The sequence below is a fragment of the Myxocyprinus asiaticus genome, chromosome 48 (assembly GCF_019703515.2).
Source record: "Myxocyprinus asiaticus isolate MX2 ecotype Aquarium Trade chromosome 48, UBuf_Myxa_2, whole genome shotgun sequence".
In the NCBI taxonomy this organism is placed as follows: Eukaryota; Metazoa; Chordata; class Actinopteri; order Cypriniformes; family Catostomidae; genus Myxocyprinus; species Myxocyprinus asiaticus.
The window spans coordinates 11,593,006-11,613,181 of NC_059391.1; the positions used below are offsets into that span (position 1 = coordinate 11,593,006).

Consider the following 20,176-nt stretch of genomic DNA (forward strand, 5'->3'; position numbering starts at 1 on the left):
TTACTAAGGTTAGGTTTAGGGTTAGATTTAGTGGTAGGGTTAATGTTAGGTAAGGTTTAGAGGTTCGGGTAGCTATAGGGTTTCTGTAGGACTCTAAATAAACATTATAAACACAGTTTGTGAACGTCGCATGTGGATCATGCGAGACTTCATGTAGCCGTGTGGTTACCTTTTAGACACGACTGCGTAGGACCACTAGCAGGCTTAACAGCGCACTAATACTTAAAGCTGATTGGCTTGAAAGGTTACTTCTGAAAATGATTGGATATTAATACGGAAGGAGGGAAATTTCATTGAAATATATATATATATATATATATATATATATATATACACACTCACCTCTGCCATAACACTTCCCTGGCTGGAAGAGCTTATACAGCAGGCCAAGCTGGTTCAGCATTCCACAGCATGTCGGTGCTCCAACTAAGATCATTAAACAAATGGATGAGCAAGGCCCCAATCCAGAGCTGTTCAAAGAGCTCTGCACCGCTACAGATTTGGTACTGCGAGCCACGAAATCTACCGCTCAGGCCTTCGGCAAAGCGATGAGCAGCCTTGTGGTTCTGGACCGGCATATTTGGCTAACTCTCACGGAGATGCGTGATGCAGAGAAAGCCGCCCTCCTCAACATCCCGGTGTTGCCCGACAGTCTCTTTGGGAATGCCGTGGAAAGCTTTTCAGAGTGCTTCATCGCGATGCAACAGCAGTCTCAAACGATGAAACATTTTCTGCCAAAGAGAAGTAGTACTTTGCTCCCGATCTAATTCCAGTCAGCGCCGGGCAACAAATTCATTTTTCACTGCCCCAGCGCAGCCATAAGCTACAACTGAGCCATCTGTGAAGCCACGCAAACCGTGGCCCAAGCGTAAGCACCCGCCATCTCAGCACAAAAACTGCGCAGACGGAAAAACCCCACCGGGCAGCAGAAAAATTCCTGACATGCCCAGCCCCGTGAAGAGGAGCCCAGAGCTCACCGTTATTCATGGCCCAGAGCCAAAGAAGGCTCGATTCGAGGCACACAGTGTTTCTCCCCTCTTCCCCAATACTGTTGATCAGGAACGGGACATTCATCAAAATGTTACTTCTGTGTGTATTACTCAAACAAAGATTGTTCTCACAAAAGAGAAAAAAGCGCCCGTTGTACAAACATGGGACGCTCACACATTCTCAGAAAAAGGGCCATTTCCTCTTCACGTATCATACAACCCACACATTATGTTCAACCGCTTCCCTATGGTGAGCGGCGCTCTATCTCTTATAGCGAGCTAATCAATAAGCCCGCTGTCCCGCTGCGTGAATGCATGGGGAGCCTTCACGGGCATGTCAGACTGGATGTTAAAAACAATCGAGCACAGTTATATGATTCAGTTTGTACGCCGGCCACCTCGCTTCGGCCCATTCTAGTTCTGAGACGCTTGAATCACGTGCTCGCAAAGCACCCAAAATTGTTAACTCAGAAACAGATCTTATTGCACATCTGTCCTCAGGACTTCACGAATGAGCGTGTACAGACCATTCTTCGGTGTCTGTCTCAGTTCAAACGGGGGAAAACATTGCCACTTAAGTCATTTCAGAAAATGCTGGGTTTTATGGCGGCAGCATCCACCGCCATACCGTTAGGTCTGTTAAACATGAGACCTCTCTAGTACTGGCTCAAGCAACACGTTCCACATCGCGCCTGGAGCCTCGGGCGCATCACGGTGACTCGCTGCTGTCTGGCTGCTCTACCACCATGGGCAGTGCCGTCCTTCTACCAACAGGGTGTTATGCTGGGTCAAATTTTCAGAAGAAATGTGGTGACCACAAATGCATCCAACAGGTTGGGGTGCAGTGTGTGATGGACGCCGGACTTTCGGCACCTGGACAGGTGCGAAACGGGCATGGCACATCAACTGCTTAGAACTACTGGCTGTCTTTCTAGCTTTGAGAGATTTTTATTCCGACATTGTGAATCACCACGTTCTTTTTCATTCCGACAACACAACAGTAGTGGTGTATATAAATCACCAGGGCGGACTCCGATCGCAATTAATTAACAATTAATGAGCATGACACAACGCCTCCTCCAATGGAGTGGGCGTCATCTCCTCTCATTGTGTGTGACACATGTCCTGGGCAATCTGAATGTTGGAGCGGATCTGTTGTCACGCCAGGGAGCATTACCTGGGGAATGGAGATTTCATCCTCAGACAGTTATGAGGATTTGGGAAATATTCTGCAAAACGGAAGTCGACCCATTCACCTCCGTGGAGAATTCCCACTATCCCCTTTGGTACTCCATGTCCCAAGCCCCTCTTGGCATGGACGCGCTGGCTCATAAAAGTATGCGTCATTCTGTCATCAGCAAAGTCCGAGAGGACATGGAAACAGTTCTGTTAAGTGCGCCGAAATGGCCCAATCAGTCCTGGTTTCTGGAGATGATAGAAATACTAGACAGCCCTCCATGGGAAATATTGCTGAGGAGAGACCTTCTCTCACACACAAGGCATGATTTGGCATCCCCAGCCAGATCTGTGGAACCTAAAAGTGTGGCCCCTGAACAGAGCACATCGGACGAGCCAGAACTGGCTCAGTCGGCGATGAACACAATTTTACAGGCTAGAGCACCGTTCATGAGAACCCTCTTTGCACTTAAATGGTGCGTGTTTGCAAATTGGTGCTCTTCACATGGTAAAGACCCAGTGAATTGCCCCATTGCTGAGATTTTGACATTTTTTCAAGAGCGGCTGGACGCTGGTCTTACCCCGTCAATGCTCAAGGTTTATGTAGCGACTATCTCAGCATACCATGCCCTGGAGGCTGGCTCGTCGATAGGCAAACATAATCTAGTCATAAAGTTTCTTAGGGGAGCGAGGTATTTAAACCCCCTTCGCCCTGCTATGGTGCTGACCTGGGACTTAAATCTGGTGCTGAAGGCATTCACAAACTTCCCGTTCAAGCCATTGGAATCTGTTGAGCTGCGAGTGCTTTCCTTAAAGACTGCACTCCTATTGGCTTTGGCCTGACCACAACCACAGGTGGGTGACATGCAGGCACTGTCGAATGACAGCTCATGCCTGGAGTTTGGTCCAGATCTGTCAAAAGCCACCATTAAACCTAGAAAAGGCTACGTGCCTAAGGTTTTATCAAAGCCCTACAGGGCTCAGGTGGTTTGTCTCCAAGCCTTCTTTCCCCCACCATTTAATTCAGATGAAGAGCAATCTATGCATATGTTATGCCCAGTGAGGGCACTGCATACATATGTTGAGCGCATCCATTAGTTTAGGCTGTCGGATTAGCTCTTATTTGTTATGGAGGATGCACAAAAGGAATGTCCATCTCCAAACAAAAGCTCTCTCACTGGATTATTGATGTGATCACCCTCGCATCAATAAAGGGCAAGAATTGCCCTATTGGTGTCAAAACGCATTCAACCAGATGCATGCCCTCTTCATGGGCTTGGACAAATGTTGTGTCCTTACAGGACATGTTTGGCAGCAGGATGGTCCTCACAAAACACATTAGCGAGATTTTATAACCTGGACGTGACGTCCATTTTTTCACATGTCCTCTCTGTATAGAGCGATTCTTACATTCAAGCGGATGAGCCCAAGCCCTTAATACGGGTGGGCTGCGGACTATAATCAGCACAGCCACCTAATTATATGCTGTTGAACTGCTTCTTTAAAAGTCATAGGCACTCCCATAAGAAATAATACCTACTTTCCCAATCTTGTTGTGAGAGTGTTAATAATCCATACTGTGTAAATCTATATGGTTCATATAGATCCCAGACTACATTAATTTCCATCTGGCATCCACCACTTGCGATTATTCATATACATTTTAATATGACTTATAAGTCATCACCCTGTGGCCTGTTCCCCATAGTGAATACAGTTACATATTCCCCATAGTGCTTACCGCAATGTTCAGTGAAATTAATCGAAGGGAACATCTCCGGTTACAAATGTAGCCTCGGTTCCCTGAGATGAAGGGAACGAGACATTGCGAAAGCTGGCCGCATTACTACCTCAGAGTTCAGAATACGAGTGACTCACTCTTGTCCCTCAGTCAGAAAATTCTGAAGAAATGGTGACTGAGCACTCGCTTATATAAGCCAACTGCATGCCTAAAGGGACGGGGCTCAGACACCATTGCCAATCAGAGGATTGGCATGATTGTATAAGGGTTTCAACAAGGTCATGTGAAGGACACTCCCCATAGTGCTTACAGCAATGTCTTGTTCCCTTCATCTCAGGGAACGTCCTGGTTACTTGCGTAACCTCCATTCCCTAATGGAGGGAACGAGACATTGTGTCGATGTAGTGACACTAGGGGTCACTCTTGGGAGCCCGAGACACCTCTGGTCTTTGATAAAAGGCCAATGAAAATTGGCGAGTAGTATTTGCATATCACTCTCCCGGACATACGGGTATAAAAGGAGCTGGTATGCAACCACTCATTCAGGTTTTGTGCTGAGGAGCCGAGACATGGTCCCGGCCATTTCAGCAGGTAGTTCAGCATTGTGGCAGGAGGGACACAACATCTCATTCCCTCCATCAGTGAATGGAGGTTATGCAAGTAACCAGGACGTTCCCTATCTGTCACTCACTCGACGTTGTGTTGATGCCCATCTTGGGACTCGAGTCTGAAGCCAGTGCTGAAGCGGTCTCATATGCATCAACCCGAGCGGAGTGGCCACCGCTGAGGATGCCATATGCCCCAGGAGCCTCTGAAAGAGTTTCAGTGGAACTGCTGTTTTCTGTTTGAATGCCTTCACACAGGTCAGCACCGACTGTGCACGCACATTTGTGAGGCATGCCGTCAATGAGACTGAGTCCAACTCCAAACTGAGAAAAGAGATGCTCTGAACCGGGAGGAGCTTGCTCTTTTCCCAGTTGACCCGAAGCCCTAGTCGGCTGAGGTGCGAGAACACCAGGTCCCTTTGTGCACACAACACATCCCGAGAGTGAGCTAGGATTAGCCAATCGTCAAGATAGTTGAGGATGCGAATGCCCACTTCCCTTAACGGGGCAAGGGCTGCCTCTGCGAAGAAGCGAGGGGACAAGGACAGGCCGAAAGGGAGGACCTTGTACTGATACGCCCGACCCTCGAATGCAAAGTGCAGGAAGGGTCTGTGTCGAGGTAGAATCGAGACGTGGAAGTATGCGTCCTTCAGGTCTACTGCCGCAAACCAATCTTGATGCCGGACGCTCGCCAGAATGCTTTTTGCATCAGCATCTTGAACGTGAGTCTGTGTAAAGCGCGGTCCAGTACTCGCAGGTCCAAGATTGGCCGCAACCCACCGCCTTTTTTCGGTACAATGAAGTAGGGGAAAACCCTTTCTTCATCTTGGCCGGAGGGACAGGCTCTATCGCATTCTTCCGTAGGAGGGTAGTGATCTCCGCGCGCAAGGTAGCAGCATTCTCGCCCTTCACCGAGGTGAAGTGGATGCTGCTGAACCTGGGCGGACGCCTGGCAAACTGAATCGCAAAGCAGAGTCGGACGGTCTGGATCAGCCATCACAACGGATTGGAAAGCGCAAGCCACGCATCCAAGCTCCAGGTGAGGGGGACCAAGGGGACAATCTCGTCGGACGTAACGGCAGGTGGGGCCTTGCGGCAGGGCGGAGCCCAAGGTGCCATGCCATGTTGTGGCCGTGCTGAGTTCAGGGACATCGAAGCACTTACCTGGCTCCTTGTGACCACCCCCGGAACAGCCTGGGATTGGGGGAGGAAGAGGCCTGTACTCGTGACCCATGGAGACTGTCACATCGGGGGCGGATTTGTGCCACAGCTGGGCGCGCAAGATCTTGTCAGCTCCTCGTGCACTTCCGGGAAGAAAGGGACTGGAGCGGGGCATGGCTGCTTTGAGCGGCGCCATGAGCCCAGGAGCCAATCATCGAGCCGCGAGGGTTCAGGGGAGAGCAGAGGGTTCCACTCTAGCCCGACGGTCGCAGATGCCTGAGAAAGCATGTCCATCATTTCCGCGTCAGCCTGTGACTGGGCAACCGTACCCGAGGGGGGGAGCCCAGCTGAGGCTTCCGTGTCCGACTGGACGAGCCCGCTCTCTGTTGCTGCGCTCGAGAGCTCATCAGCTTCGCGGGCTCCGAACAAGAGGTCGAACTCGCCGTGAGACAAGCCGGCGGACTCATCCGGAAGCCCGATCGGGGCAGACGAGCGTGCTGGGGAATGGGAGGTCCGTGGGGGGATACCCAGCGGAGGTAGTCCCATTGGAGTCCCCAAATCGCCCCCAGTGCTAGCTGCGCTGGCCTCATAACCATAGGTAGAAGGACCGAGACGGGGAGCCACTGGGGTTGCTTGCTTCCTTACGAAAGCAAGCCGTGACCGCAATGTTGCCACGGTCATGTTCTTGCATTGAGTACATGTTCCATCCACGAACGCTGTCTCCGCGTGGGTCATGCCCAGACAGGAAAGACAGCAATCGTGACCATCAGAAGTTGAGAGGTAACGACCGCAACCAGGAATAACACACAAACGGAAAGGCATCTTTAAAAAGTGCACCTTTAAAAAGACGTTCCATGTGTGCCGCTCTTTTAGAGAAATATACTCTTTTAGAAAAATATTCTCTCTTATTTCTGCCGAAGCGCCCAGGGGCGTTCTCTGCAGTGCACCAGTGCAGAGGAGGGAGAAGCCACTTAAATGCGCCGTCAGATCCAGCAGAGGTGAATGAACAGTCAGCTCAGTAAACATCGACCGTTCGGCTCCGAAGAGAAAATCTGAATGAGTGGTTGCATACCAGCTCCTTTTATACCTGTATGTCCGGGGGAGTGGTATGCAAATACCACTTGCCAATTTTCATTGGCCTTTTATCAAAGACCAGATGTGTCTCGGGCTCCCAAGAGTGACCTCTAGTGTCACTACATCGACACAACGTCGAGTGAGTGAAACAGGGAACCAAGGTTACATGTGTAACCGGAGGCGACTTTCCGCATCCACACTTTGGTCATGAGAATGCATTAGACCTCCAGGTAGTGTTGCCACCCAGTCCGTAAAATAAATTTGTCACGATTTGTCCTGTAAGCTAGTCAGATGGCGTCAAAGCGAAATTGTTCCAGATCATTAAAAACATTGACATAAGTTGGACATTTTTCACAGGGTGGGTAAGGGGTTGTCTGAAAAGTCCACACGTGCTGAAATGCAGGGTTGGGAGGGTTACTTTGGAAATGTATTCCACAACAGATTACAGAATACATGCTGTAAAATGTAATTTGTAACGTATTCCGTTAGATTACTCAAGGTCAATAACGTATTCTAAATACTTTGGATTACTTCAGCACTGGTAGATTTTTTTCACTTGTTTTGACTATAAAAACTCTGCCAGTACAGTAAGACAAAATACACATGTTAAAAATACATTCTCTGAAAAACCGAAATATCTTATGCAGTGCTGTTTCTAAAACAAGATAAATCAAATTGATCTTGTTTTAAGGATTTTTAGATATTTTTACAGGAAAACAATACAAAAATTATCAAGAATATGATTTTTGCCCTAATATCAAAGGTCTTACTAGAAAAAAAGAAATTATGATCCAACGTGAATTTTCTTGATAAAAAATATGATCGTGCCTGGTAACGTGCATGTAAAATGGCTAGAAATAGCATTTTAGCTTAGCGTAAAGCTGACAATTTACACAAAGTTTAGTTCTATTTCTTCTGCTCCAAACATACTTCAAACTTACTTCTCTGTCTGCTCGTATGAATGTAACACATCATAAGAACGTGTTTCACCACTGTTCAAATGCACTTTGGATCACATCATTTATATGTAGAAATGTTTTCCATCTGAAAGGACTAAATATTAAATGAAACCAATGACAATAAAATGCAAAGTAATCTCTTCAGATATCAAAATACTTTTTGAATGTGACTGTATTCTAATTACCAATGATTTAAATTGTAACTGTAGTACAGTTACTTATATTTTGTATTTTAAATACATAATCCCATTACTTGTTGTCATGTTTATGTGTTTTGTTCTTGTTTTCATGTCTTTTATTTTCAAATTTATTTCCTGTTCCTGTCATGTGATGTGATTTCCTGTTCCCTCATGTGATCTTGTCATCTGTTTCCCCTGTCTTGTTTTCATTGTTTGATTAATTTGTTATTAGTCTTGTTTTTTCATTGGTTTAAGTTCATTTAGTCTTGTTATCTTGTTTATAGTTTAGTCTTGTGATTGGTTGTCTTGTTTACCTGTTACCTATGTCCTTTTACTTAAGCCCTCATGTTTGCCATTGTCTAGTGTCCGGTACATTGTGAATGTAACCTTGTTGTTTTGTTTATAGTCAAGGTCATGTTTTATTTCATAGTCAAAGCCTAGTCATGTAAAGTTAAGTTTATCAAGTTCATGTTTAGTTCACATTTGTAGTCAGGGTTTTGGGAGTCCACATTTGGAAAATAAACTGCACTTGTGTTCGTCACGTCATTGTCTTCATCATTGCCAGTGCCAGAAGCAACGTTACACATGTATTCTGTTACTCCCCAACCCTGCTGATATGAGCTAATACTTAGATTTGTTTTTATTGAAAAACAGTAGGTTCAATATAAATGTTCAATAATATGTACAAAATTACACAGATCCAACAATGTATGAATACAATCGCTGAGTCATAAAGACAAGAAGTACATGTCAAGGAAAAATAAATAAAAGTATAATATGTAAAACAAACATATAAACCAACACAGATGTATACATAAATAAGATGAGTGTATATATATATATATATATATATATATATATATATATATATATATATATATATTATATAAGTCATGGGTCAGGAAAGTTCTCAGCATAAAAGAAAGGATTTAGGCTACACTTTTTTATTATTAATAACTCAAAAAGCATTTATGGCCAAAACTTTGAAGGATGTGGTAAGGGACCATCTGAATACATGGTCAATTTCTTGGTATTATTCATCTTCAATGTATTATTGACCGAAACTGCCTGGAACTGGTGCTCACTATACTCCCCGTCTGCGTAGTGCTGTGTTCACATATTTCCTATTGAAACCAGAACTTCAGTGGGACATATCTCTTTTTTAAGATAGCCAATAGGCTACATAAATGCAAGATGAGTCATAATTATTTTTGGTCCATTTTTTTACCAAAGAGAAAGACTGTAAGGAGTGCAGCAGCATACAGATGGCATCAACACAATAAACATGGATTAAATGCCACAAAACTCCAATTTTGATTTTTTTTTTAAAGCTATTATGTTTTATTAAGTGACAAAATATTGAATACAATATTCTGTATATATTCTTTGATTAATTCAAGCACAGCATCCAACTGCCTTAGCCAGGCACAAAAGATGGATGATACCAGAAATAAGGATGGAGAATGAGCCAAGGTGTGTGTGCACTAACAGGCCCCAATTTTACACATAAGCAATGAGCACACTAACAGCATGTGAAGGGCCATGGCTGTTCTCCTCATGGGAAAGAGGCACCCACCCGGCACTCACTCAGGGATGCCCCACACATCAGTCACAGGGGCAATGATCTCCGACAGCAGACAGGGTTACAGCATTGGCTCCGATCATTCCGCATTGTGGCCCCACCGGCAGTTCAGGCCCCCAGATACAGCACGCTGTCAGCACAGAGACACAAACTGATGTACAGCCTATGTAGGTCAGCGCGATTTGTGTCACAACCTTCAGTACCCATTATAATGGAGTTTAACATAGGTGTCATTGCATTACTTTTATCATGGGCCAGTGCAGAACAGCAGTGTTACATGCAATGATTAGAGTAAATAAAAAAATCAATCCAGGTCTTGAGAATGATGACCTGAGAAAGAGAGGAATCATTTTCAGCTTCTAGAAGACCAATAAATGGCTATGAAAGAATAACTAATGAGGGGGTAGTTGACATGTAATACTTCTGAGTTACAATCTTAAACTGTTTTGAAACCGCATTTTGTTAATTTTACAGTTATTATGGATGCAATTTTATGACCTCATATTAAAGAAATATGCCGGGTTCAATACAAGTTAAGCTTAATTGACAGCATTTGTGGCATAATGTTCATTATCACAAAATACAATTTTTAATCATCCCTCATTTCTTTAAAAAAAGCAACAAAAAACAAAAACAAAAGTGAGGCATTTAAAATGGAAGTTTAAAGGTATAGGGACAAGACATAAACAATATGCTTGTTAACGTGATATTTGTGTGATGAAATCAGGGACTAAAAATGAAATGGTTTTCACGTCGGTTCATTCTGAGCAAAAACTGTATTTTTTCGTTCCGGTTCAGAAGCTCCGCAGCCTCCTTTCCAAAAGGTTACCTTTTTCTCCCCAATTTGGAATGCCCAATTCCTAATGCGCTCTTAGTCCTTGTGGTGGTGTAGTGACTCGCCTCAATCCGGGTGGCGGAAGATGAATCTCAGTTGCCTCCGCGTCTGAAACCGTCAATCCGCGCATCTTATCACGTGGTTTGCTGAGCGCGTTACCACGGAGACATAGCGCGTGTGGAGGCCTCACGCTATTCTCCACAGCATCCATGCACAACTCACCACGCACCCCACCGAGAGCGAGAACCACACATTATAGCGACCATGAGGAGGTTACCCCATGTCACTCTACCCTCCCTAGCAACCGGGCCACTTTGGTTGTTTAGGAGACCTGGCTGGAGTCACTCAGCATGCCCTGGATTCAAACTCGCGACTCCAGGTGTGGTAGTCAGCGTCTTTACTTGCTGAGCTACCCAGGCCCCCAATAACGTAACATGAAACATAGTCTAGAAAAACAAGCCCAAAATAAGCCACTTGTCTTCCAAAAGATGCGAAAATAAGCTATTTTTATAATTTTTTTCCTGTGTGGTGGATTTAGCGGCATAGAAATCATAACAAGCAGTTAAGTAACAGTTAAGTATAATTTTAATTACAGATCTGCTTCGGAGTCAAAACCGGCAGCATCAAATCTGTATTAATGCATCATATCTAACAATAATTCAGTGAAGACTTGGAAACAACTGAGAAATATACTTTTTACCTCTAAATATGTTTTTCTTGTATCTGGATTAGCCATGCATGTATATGTAGTAATTATACATAGCTGTTAAAAATGTCTTCATTCAGTAAATGCTTCATCCACATCGGGCAATTAGGCAAAGAAATGTGTGATGCAGCAGTTTCCTTCAGGATCAAAGCACGTTTCATTTTTTGGGCCAACAAGTGGTATAGTTCCAAAAATGTACTGTGATAATTCCTTTGGCCTTTAGTTTCATGAAAAAATTATTGGAACAAAATTAACTGGTTATAACCGGTTAGCAGCATTTAAAAATAATGTTTTCACTCCGGAACAAATTAATATCGCTTTGTTCCGGTTTTCGATTATGTTCTGCTAAAAAAATGATTTCGTTTTCATTCCTTGAACCATTTTTAGTCCCTGGATGAAATTGCTTACTAACATTTTCTGTGTTATATCCTATAAGTTATCTCCAATTTTACAAATTGACAACGTAATTGACGACATTAAGCCATGATGACGTAATACCGTAAACCCTGTAATCCTGCAAAAACGATGATTTAAAAAACTTTACAGCCCAAATAACCCACAAGATTTTACAGAAAAATAAAAGTAAGTGCTTTTATAAAATGATAAGCTTCAAATTTCTGCCTTTAAACCCTCCAAATATTGGCCCCATTCAATTCCATTGGAAGTGCTCAACTTTTGCTTTTTTTAAACAAAAGGATGGATGAGTCGAAATTTATTTTTGTGGTAATTAACGTTATGCTGCAAACACTTTCAGTTGAGCTTAACTTGTATTGAACCCGGAATATTACTTTAATTGAGAGTACATTATTTGTACTTTTCAAAATTCATTTGTCCCACCAAAGGACCATTGAACTAGTAATAGTAATAGTAATGAAATATTATATACTGTGAAATAGTAATATTAAAATGAAATAGTAAATGCAAAATGGTATTTAAAAATGGTTAAAAACTCTAAAATCGAAGATATACACTAAGATTGACTCTGAAACATTCATATAAATTGGAACCTAAAATCTTGGTCTTGTTAAAAAAAATGTCCATGATCCAGTTTATTATTAAAACTAAAATCTTCTCTTAAAATCTCAAAGCTAACAATGATGCTACACATATCACTTGCATAGTCATTTTACATGCACGCACATACAGACACACATAACCACAGAGCTCCTCCACTCAATTATTTTGTAGTATGATAATTAACCAGTTCACTATGCACGGCCAATTCTCAAAGGCATCTTTAAACTAATTGTTCTCATTGACTCAATTAATTATTTGTTTACTGATTTAATTATTTTCAGATCTGGAAAATGAAATTAAACAAGAGGCTGATGACTGTTGCCAGAAAACAATATCTTGAACACAGGACCAACCTATATGAACAATCTGCTTACTGTCACATTGAACAGTCTCTATATAGAGAAAAGGTCAAAAGGAAAACATGTAATGTAAATAGAAAAAAAAAGTCACATATTGTTTCTATCAAAGTTATTAAAAAGTGTCACACCAGTTAATTGAATTTAGACACTGTTCTGAGTTTATATTTGTCCTCTGGCATAAAACTTCATCTCTCCTTCTCGTCAGTGCCAATGTCCTGCCCTCCACTTGTACCAGACCAGTCGCAGCATTAAATTCTGACTTGCCCGTGGCATCCATCCAAACCGCTCTTGAAAAAAGCTAACATTCCCTGAAATGTGCCAGCCCATGCTTGCTAAGCCGCGTACTGACCGTGTCCCTGTAATGACCAGCATATGGAAAACAAATCGCCAAGGCCGGGACCAGTCACCAGTGTGAGCGTGGTACGAATATTTTAAGCCTTATGGCAATCATGTGCACTTTCTCCTACAACTCCCACTATTATTTATCATGCTGTTTTAAATGTTTTTCTCATTTGTTTCCCCTAAATATTTCATTGTCCCTTAAATATTCATTTAACTTCTTTTAAATGTTTTACCAGTTTCTCTTCTCTGTATCTTTCTCCATGCCTCTTTCTTAGTCTCAGCAATCATAAATAATTATTCATGTGCTCCTAGAAACAGACTGCATAAATCATGCACAAATGAATTCTTTTTTTGTCTTTTCTCATTAAGACATGCACTTTAACTAGCCTAAATACTTCCCACTGCCCCACTTGTGAAAATTGGATATCTATCCTGCGATATTATTGCTTAAATTGGTTATAGCCTCTTGGTATTACATTGAAAAGAGAGAAAAAAAGTAGCCTTTTTTATTTCTTTTGTTACCTTTAAATAGAATAATGTGGCCATCTTTAACAGCCGGTTAAATTTGCAGGCTGAATGATGCTTTGTTAGTGCAACCATTAGTGCAATTTAAACTCTTGCTTTGAGTAAACATTTAGGCAATTATCTTTTTAAAAACCAAAGTGCTGGCTTTCTCGCCCTGAGTGGCTCTTTCATGCCAGCTGAAGCAGGGAAATATGTTTGCTTAATAGCTTCCTTGTTATGTCCTCATAAATTAAGAAGTCACTTCATCTTGCTGCGCTCCACAACAGAAAAACATCAAACATCGGCGCGGAACTTGTGCCCCGACTCAGGGAAAGAAAGTTTGCTTTTGAAACATTCACAACACTAACTGAGAGAAAAAGGATCCAATACTCACTTCGGTCAACTGAATGAAATCCCATTGAAAACACATCGGTTTTGCCTGTTTCTCAACCTCACTCCTGATCACACACTTTCCAAATGTTTGAGGAGAGGAGACATTTTCCTGGGGTAGAGCGTCATTTGTGAAGAATGAGCATATGAGCATATTTTAGTGTAGTAACTCAAGGACAGTGAATAAATACATATGTACTGTAGCATATATAATTTGTATAGGGGTCCCTTAGTCTGTAAAAGTTGAAAGTCTTAAAGCAACAGCCTCAATTAAATAACATGCTAACAAATGATGTTAAAAGGGTAAAATTCATTAGAGCAAATGGGGGGAACAATGAAATATTGATTTGCTTGCATGCAGATGAGTTACTACACTAAAATATGCTCATTCTATATAATTTTACAATCTATATATAATTTACTTACATTTTATTTGGTAACACCTAAAATTAACTTTAAAATTAACTTTCATTAATTAAAAACATTACCAAACACTATTACCTTATTTGATGCTTGACAGATCATTGATGTACCCCATTCATTTTAACCCTTGTGCGACCTTCGGGACATTTTTGTCTTTTTCATTTTTGTTTTTTCGATCATTTTGGCCGTGTAAATGCCAACGGCATAAATTTAGCCAAAGGTGAGTATTTTTGGGGGAATTTTTATATTTCAACCTCAGTTCCAATAATACATCTATAATACACTGTGTACACAAAATAGTTACGCTCAGGACCTTCAGGACAAAAATGTCCCCAATGAAACCCATTAAAACTGCAATATTTGATCCCAGAGCCATTAAAGCATAAAATCATAAATTCTATGATATTATGCTTTCATTCCGGAGCTCTGGCTTCAAAATTTACATCTGTAATATTTTCCACCAGATGGCACCATTTTTATCATGTTTAGCCTATGGAGCAAATACATGCTTTTTTCCTATTTTCTGCTTGCTGTATTATAGAGCACTGCAGGCCAATTGAATAAATGATGCAGCTAAAATTGTGTGGGTGTGTTGGTATGGATGTCAGAGTGTGTTTTGTATGTGTGTATTGAGACATTTTTGTGTGTGTGCGTGTGTAAAAAACAACAGTGGCATTATGTTAATAAACTGGCATTTAAAGTGTTAAAACCCTAAAAATGAATGAATATTTGGTAGTTATGATCAGGACTGATGTTGGTTAAAAAAATCTAAATCAGTGAAAGTGGAAAATAATATTAATATATAATATTTTTTATGGCAGTATTTTGACGCTGACATTTTTGTCCTCTAATGTACTGTTTTTTATTTTTTTATTTTTTTTATATCTGACACTGCACAAATAATGATAATGCATCAAAATCAAGGTTGTTGCTAATCACTGACATATCCCAGACTGTGATAATCTAAAAAAAAAAAAAAAAAAAAAAAAAAAAAAAAAAAAATCCCTTTAGCATTTAATAAATGGAAAATAATTATTTATTTATTTATTTATTCATAAAAAAACATAATTGGCATTATATAAACAAACTGACATTTAAAAGGGTTAAAATCCTGAAAATGAATGAATATTTGGTAGTTATGATCAGAACTAATGTTGGTTAAAAAAATTAACTAATTGAAAGAGGAAAATAACATTAATATATCATATTATTATGGCAGTATTTTGACGCAGACATTTTTGTCCTCTAAGGACCTCTGAGTAACGCACAAGAGTTAAATATATATAATATTTGCAAGTTAATAATAATAATTGTAATAATAATTTTAAGCATATATGTTTTATATATCTGACTATCTCGCCCTGCAAGATATAGATTAAAAATATGGAAGAAAATAAGACAAATTCTAATTTTTCCTACAACAAAGCAATACAATAAAGGAAAATAATAAAGAAAACAAAGTACACAGAGAGAAAGCATCTTGTTTGCAACATCTTAAATCCTATTTTATATCCTAAGCATATTTGCTCTAGTTAATGAGAAATGTTAGGCCAATCATCACATGTCTGGGACAATTCTGATGGTCCGGATACACACATTTGTGCAAAATTTCTAACATCAAAGTCGGCATCTGGTCTTTATTTGTGAATAATGCCTGCACGAAGCCTCTGCAAACATCTCTGCAAGCAGAAACCAAAAGGTACTGTAAACTTTGAATATTCTCGGATTATCAGTTACTTAATGACGCCGTCCTATCAGACAGAGCAAATAGCAGCATGTTAATTAGTGATTATACTCAATGATCCTGTGCACACAGTTGAGATGTCTGTGGTTTTACGGGGCAGCATTCAGATTTATCAGGGAGTCTCGCATAGCCAGAAGCAATCAAGACTTTAAAACATCCATCTCTAGATAAACTAAGAAATCTGTCTTACTCTGATGCTGCATTAAAGATCTGTGCAACATGCAAAAATGTGTATGATATAGCCACATTTCTTGTGTACTAATGTGATCCATGATTAGAATGTATATTATTTTGCCTTTTATTCGATACAGGGCTGCAGTCACCTCAGTAAATTTTTCTTTGTTCTGTCACAAAATTTGTGAAAGCTCAGAGTCCTCTCTCATTTGCATACACTAATTGCTCATTCTCATCATGCAGCATGAAGTAACCTCATTTGATAATAAGACAAGACCAATAAATCATGGACTTCATCATTATATGTATAACATCCTGGGGGAATATTGATTGTTTTATCTAATTTTTTAACTAAAATAATTATGCTCATATACAATTTGTAATTATTTATAATTGATTTACATATGTATTTTTTTTTAAGAAAGGGATTCATAAATTTACATTTAAATGCATTTGTAATTGTCCTTGAACATGCACATTTTTTGTCATTTTCTCGATTTTTATATCTTGACTTGATTTTTGGGATAAAACTCCTTGTAGTGTCCTTTTCAAAAATATTTTAAAATAAAAAAAATAATAAAAAAAAAAAACACTTTAAAAAATAAAAAGCTGTATCTACACTCTATAGATTCCCAAATAAATGTGGTGTACCTGAGGTGCTGCATATTGTATTATGTATTACTCTCTCTTTTGTTTTAGGGTGCTTGTTTATGACTATGAAAGATCTGTTAAAGAAATCTACATTTTAGAGATTTCATATTATATGTTACGTTTGCACAAAACTGCCAGTCAACTAATAGAAATTGCAGAGAGAAAAACAAACAGCTAAAGATTTAAATCTGTTATTATTGCTTAAAATATGATATTGTCAATGTCAAGAGTCTCTGTTGGGTTTTGAATACTAAAGACTAACATATAAAGACATATCTACTGAAGACTAAGATTCTGCATATAGCAAACACGTCATTGACCTTGATTTAAAAATGATCAGCTTCGTTTTTGTAAGCAACACAGTACAGACAATACAGTGTATTTGCTAATAATAAATAGTGCCCATTTTTATTTTTTTATTTTGGATTTGCTATCAAAAATGTTCAGTTCACTGTGAAGATAAACTGACCCATCATGTATATTAGTAATTAAAAATAAAATAATACAATAACATATATAAAAACACATCTTGCAAGAATGTTTTAATAAGCTATTTTAATACATTATGATTTGAATTTTCACACTGAATGTCTTGTCTCCAGTCACAAGGGAGGTCCATCTTTTCAAAGATGAACAACAGACATTTATTGCAAAGATCTAATCTGATGTTCTGCCGCCATCTAGTGTACAATTCTTTCATTGATGACCTCCACAACATCGATATCCTTTTTAGACAGTCTGAAAAAGAGTTCACTCGATCTCTATTCGCTCTTTAAAAAAATAAAAATAAAAAAAATAAAAAATAATAATAATATAAATGAAGAAGAAGAATGCCTCATTATGCCACTTAAACACTGAATTATTCAACTTTTCCCTCTCGAATCTTATACCGTCTGTGGATGAGACAAATTGACAGAAAGTAATGAGGATGATGAGATTTTAGAAAGCCTATGTTTCTTCACTCGTTATTGATCAGACTGACAAATTATGATATAATACAAAACTAGTTTACTAGACCTCAAGCAAAACAACTGATTTTGTTTTCTCCAGACGATAACTCTATTCAAACATTGATTTTTACACACACACACACACACACACACACACACACACACACACACACACACACACACACACAAATAATAATAATAATAATTTTGAGATTTATACATTTCAATTTCATGACAAAATTCCATTTGACTGAGTAATATTTAGTGAAAAATAAAAAAATAATATTTTACATTTTAATAATTTAAGATTACACATTTCAATTTAAAGGGATTTTGCTATAAAATGTAAATGCATAAATCTTAAAAATAGGCTAATATATATTTATGTACAAAATTCTGCCATGTACTGTGGATTATTATTATTTTTTTTATAAAAGTTCCATACTTTTTGGAAATGTAAGTGTACTTGCACTGATAGTCACTTATGTAGTCATTATCATTATCAGTGTTGGGTTAGTTACTCAAAAATGTATCCACTACATATCTAGATTACATAACTAATTACTTCATCAAAAGAGAAATCACCTTACCAATTACTTTACTTTTAAGTTACTTTCTCTAACACTTTTTTTTTTTTACAGAAAAATTTGTTTTTCCACTCAATGAATTCAAAATAATTTTATAACATGAACAGACGTATGCAAATAATCAATGTTTTGAAAGCATTCTACTTAATATTATTTTAGAAATATGCGCAACCAAAGTCATGCACTTAAAATTAGCCAAATTAACTTGGAATACACTGGCAGCCAAAAGTTTGGAATAATGTACAGATTTTGCTGTTTCGGAAGGAAATTGTTACTTTAATTCACCAAAGTGGCATTCAGCTGATCACAAAGTATAGTCAGGACATTACTGATGTAAAAAACAGCACCATCACTATTTGAAAAAAGTAATTTTTGATCAAATCTAGACAGGCCCCATTTCCGGCAGCCATCATTACAACACCTTATCCTTGAGTAATCATGCTAAATTGCTAATTTGGTACTAGAAAATCACTTGCCATTATATCAAACACAGTTGAAAGATATTTGGTTCATTAAATGAAGCTTAACATTGTCTTTGTGTTTGTTTTTGAGTTGCCACAGTATGCAATAGACAGGTCAAAAATGGCAAAAAAGAAACAGCTTTCTCTAGAAACTCATCAGTCAATCTTTGTTTTGAGGAATGAAGGTATACAATGCTTGAAATTTCCAAAAAACTGAAGATTTCATACAAAGGTGTAAACTACAGTCTTCAAAGACAAAGGACAACTGGCTCTAACAAGGACAGAAAGAGATGTGGAAGGCCAGATGTACAACTAAACAAGAGGATAAGTACATCAGAGTCTCTAGTTTGAGAAATAGATGCATCATATGTCCTCAGCTGACAGTTTCATTGAATTCTACCCACTCAACACCAGTTTCATGTACAACAGTAAAGAGAAGACTCAGGGGTGCAGGCCTTATGGGAAGAATTGCAAAGAAAAGCCACTTTTGAAACAGAAAAAAAAAAAGAAAAGGTTAGAGTGGGCAAAGAAACACAGACATTGGACAACAGATAACTGGAAAAGAGTGTTATGGATCTTAACCCCATTGAGCTTTTGTGGGATCAGCTATACTGTAAGGTGCGTGAGAAGTGCCTGACAAGACAGCCACATCTATGGCAAGTGCTACAGGAAGTGTGGGGTGAAATGTCACCTGAGTATCTGGACAAACTGACAGCTAGAATGCCAAAGATCTGCAAAGCTGTTATTGCTGCACGTGGAGGATTTTTTTGATGAGAACATTTTGAAGTAGTTTAAGAAGTTCTGGGAAAAAAATGTGTTCAAATTGTAATAGCAATTTTTCACATTATTAATGTCCTGACTGCACATTGTGATCAGTTGAATGCCACTTTGGTGAATAAAAGTACCAATTTCTTTCCATAAGAGCAAAATCTGTACATTACTCCAAACCTTTGGCTGCCGGTGTAAGTTCACCCAAAAATGAAAATTCTCTCATCATTTACTCACCCTCGTATCATCCCAGATGTGTTTGACTTTCTTTCATCTGCAGAACACAAATGAAGATTTTTTTAGAAGAATATCTCAGCTCTGTAGGTCCATACCATGCCAATATAGTCCTTTTTTCACTATAAATCTCCACTTTCACTTTCAAATTCTTCTTTTGTTTTTAGCGATTCATTTTCTTCGTGCACATCGCCACCTTCTGGGCAGGGAGGAGAATTTATAGCAAAAAAGGAATTTAATAGCGATCTGTTTCTTACCCACACCCATCATATCGCTTCTGAAGATATACTTCAACCACTGGAGTCTTATGTTGGGTGAACTATCCTTGTAATTGAAAGTCAGTAAATGTAATCTAAGTACAAGATATTAAAATGTAATGTTCAGCCTATTTGTTTTACTAAAAGTAATTAGATTACAACAACGTATTACTTTGTAATCAGACTACATCCAACACTGATCATTATCATACTGACCTGACAAGCGTGTTGATTAATTCAACTCGAAGAAAATACTTCCGGGTGACATCCCATGAAATTAAACCCAGTGAAACATTAAAATGATAAGA

General features: G+C 39.3%; 1 long non-coding RNA gene across 1 annotated transcript; it reads right to left on the reverse strand.

The window, feature by feature from the left end:
* Positions 1-8,639: 8,639 nt before the first annotated feature.
* Positions 8,640-20,072, reverse strand: LOC127437437 (uncharacterized). Its single transcript, XR_007896557.1, has 3 exons — positions 19,869-20,072; positions 19,615-19,651; positions 8,640-9,596 (listed from the first exon to the last, which is right to left on the reverse strand). It is a non-coding gene; the product is annotated as an uncharacterized LOC127437437 (long non-coding RNA).
* Between the last annotated feature and the right edge of the window lie 104 nt (positions 20,073-20,176).